This window comes from Ambystoma mexicanum, chromosome 1p (genome assembly GCF_040938575.1).
Source record: "Ambystoma mexicanum isolate Mex_15411 chromosome 1p, UKY_AmexF1_1, whole genome shotgun sequence".
Taxonomy (NCBI): domain Eukaryota; kingdom Metazoa; phylum Chordata; class Amphibia; order Caudata; family Ambystomatidae; genus Ambystoma; species Ambystoma mexicanum.
This window is the reverse complement of record NC_090921.1, coordinates 234495248-234498270: the sequence shown is the minus strand read 5'-3', so window position 1 is coordinate 234498270 and position 3023 is coordinate 234495248. Positions and strand designations below refer to the sequence as shown.

The window sequence follows — 3023 nt, the reverse complement described above, 5'->3', positions numbered from 1 at the left end:
GTGTCGGCCTGAGGATCTTAGTTACAGTTATTGATAGTTCAGCTACTAAAAATTGAGTCAATTAAAAATTAGGTGATTTTATATGGGGCAGAGGTTTCTAAAGTTTCCTCCTAGAAACTGCTCCCCCAGAACCTTTTTTATGATCAAATACAACTCTTAATTAAAGCATTTAACTAAAAGGAGCAATGAGTCCCTGTCCAGCACCTTCATGCTTAGTTGGAAAAAGCCCTTTCTTCAACGTGTTCGAAAAAGTGCTTTAAAAGAAGCAGGCACTGCTGAGATTCGAACTCAGGATCTCCTGTTTACTAGACAGGCGCTTTAACCATCTAAGCCACAGCGCCACATGCGCAACTCTTTGTACGTAGTGTTTCAACTCACCTCCGTCCATTTCAGATACAGCGCCAAAGGAAGAGTTGCTGTACAAGTAAGCTGGAAGTATATCACGGAATTCTTTTTGAAAAAACAAAAACGATATTGACCGAAAGCTCTGCACTTTCGTAATGTGAGTACAGAGGAACACAGCTGTCTAAAAAACATTGAAGAAGTTCATTCAGGAAAGTTATTTTTGGAGCCGCTGCCTTCGCCATGTCCCTCTTAGTGAGGCTGCTTACTCCAGTGTCTGCATAAGAACCTGTACATCTCAGCATCCTCTTGTGATGGTCGCGCGGCATTGGCTGTCTTTTCTCTGGAGCTGTCTCTTCTCTGTGTCTTTGTGGCTCCCTCTCATCATGGGCCCTCTTATTTCAGTAACAGAAGCAGGCGCCCTGATGCCTTATTGCATGTTGGCCTGTCACTCACTCGTCCGGAAGGGCTGGTTTTGATTCATGAAAAGTTGTGACAGAAAACAAAAGTAGCCATTGAAGGCCGAAAGCAAAACATTCAAGTGTAAGACGATCCTTCGATTGTTGCATTACAATGATTTTTTTATATTTGGATTTGTACATATCTCATAGGGTTGAAGTGCAATATAGAAAAAAAACAGACCCGTAGTCGGCAGGATTCGAACCTGCGCGGGGAAACCCCAATAGATTTCTAGTCTATCGCCTTAACCGCTCGGCCACGACTACTTGACTGTGATCACCTGAATGTGCATATGACAGTGTGTGCAAGGTCAGACCATTTTGAACAGTTGGGCATTGAGTTAGGCACTTCACACAGTCATGATATTATCAACATAACTATGATTCACTCATGGTTTTCATCAACGATGGAGACATTCTAGCATTGTCAGACAATGTTACAGGAGCACATTCTCAGGGCTATCACTGTTACCCATACCAAGGTCACTCCTTTTCCCGGAATCTGGTCAAGAGACTTGCCCTTGACAGGGAATGGGAAATCTGCTCCTGCTGTATATGTACACGACTAATGCTGTTGATATGGCCACCCACAATGAAGGTGGATTAGCACACACAAGACGGAGACAGAAGTAGAGTTGGATGGCTGCCTGCTCGTGCTCTAATGTTACACACATATCGTTCTTTATCTTGCTGACAGTTTTGACCTGTTAGTGAGGTTGTGATACAGAGGCTGAGTTGGTGGCAGATTTAAGGCAAAGGGCCCTGTGGTCAAAAAAGAACATAGGGTCCTGTTACGAGGGAGTTGGAGGACCTCAAAGGGTTAAATTAAGTCTGAGGCCGGAGGAGGAAGAGGAGGAGCCCGCCAAGGGAAGTGAGAGCAATTAATGAAATAAATGGTGAAAGAAGCAGACGTGTCATGTCATCCTTCCGTCGCTCCTAAGGGACAAATCCTTCTAACAATTGGCGGCCAGGATAAAGCGAGTCACTAACCTCGTTCTCGCAAGTCACAAACCTCGTTCTCCTTGAACCAGCACTACACTGTCCTTTCTGTGTGAGCTTCACGTACCACACCGCCACCCGGTGTCCTTTGGTCCGCAGGGCTGGCCTTGCAGCCTCCAGCCCTCCCTGCGGCACCCACGACGGAGGAAAGAGAACCGAGAAGAGAAGCAGCGCCGTCCGCAGTACCCTCATGGTGAGCGAGTTCACACGCATGCAGGAGATCACGCAGCATAACTTTGGGAAGCTGGCAGCATTAGCAACACAATGACAAGCCCCGACCCCTCAGGCCCAAGCAACAGCGACAAGCCCCGCCCCCAGGAACAAGCAAGGCCGGGGAGAAAAGAAAAAAAAACAATACAACAGGGACACTGGCACCTGTAGCAGCACGCTGCCCCCAGAGCAGCCATTAATATTTTTTTAAAAAGACGAACTGGCAGGGCTGCCAGTCCTAGCACCGATAACTGAGGGACAAGACCCCATCAACACTAGGCACCTGTAAGGGGAAAGGAAACAAATGAAAACTAGTCATACACTGTTGTATGGCTCACAAGGCATGTTGTGAGTAAACACCCACCCCAGCTATGACAACCACGCCTGGTCCTGCGCTGGGGTCCTACTCCACTCTGTCCAGGCTCCCTGGGCACAACTAAGTCCCAAATGGAACACAGCCAGAAGGTGCCCATCCTACGGGCTTGAGACGCAAAGAACATGGTGGACCAAGCAGATGGACAAGACGCACCCATGCGCACCGCAAGCAGCTTAGCATTCCTATGGAAACCAGCACCATTCAGCCTCTTATCACAAGCAGAAAGAGGGCCCAGATAGACAATATGGGTCGATGACTTTGCCGGTTTCATCAAGGCAGTGGGGGAAGAAAAGTCTCCAGTACTCAAAGACATTTTCACGAAACTGGCTGGGCAGAGATAAACGGCATCATCAAGGCCATGCCGCCAGGAGACAGAAACACGTACAAGACACTTGTCACCGCATTGGACAGGAAGCTCATTATACATTTGAACAGGTACTATGAGCGATATGTGTTCAACCATTGCTGTCGGGCCTCCCACAAAACGGTGGAGGAGTTTGTAACGCGACTCCGACAGAAACTCGTCCACTGCCAATTTTCTGCTTTCTCGGATGAAGACGTGATCCGACTCCATGTCATAGAAGGTTGTCTGTCATCCGTACTCCGGAAACAACTCCTGAAAAAACCCCTATCGATTA

At 47.7% G+C, this 3023-nt stretch overlaps 1 non-coding gene across 1 annotated transcript; it reads right to left on the bottom strand.

Annotated features, from left to right (window-relative positions):
• Positions 1-985: 985 nt before the first annotated feature.
• Positions 986-1067, bottom strand: TRNAS-AGA (transfer RNA serine (anticodon AGA)). The gene has a single exon. It is a non-coding gene; the product is annotated as a tRNA-Ser (tRNA).
• Positions 1068-3023: the final 1956 nt, after the last annotated feature.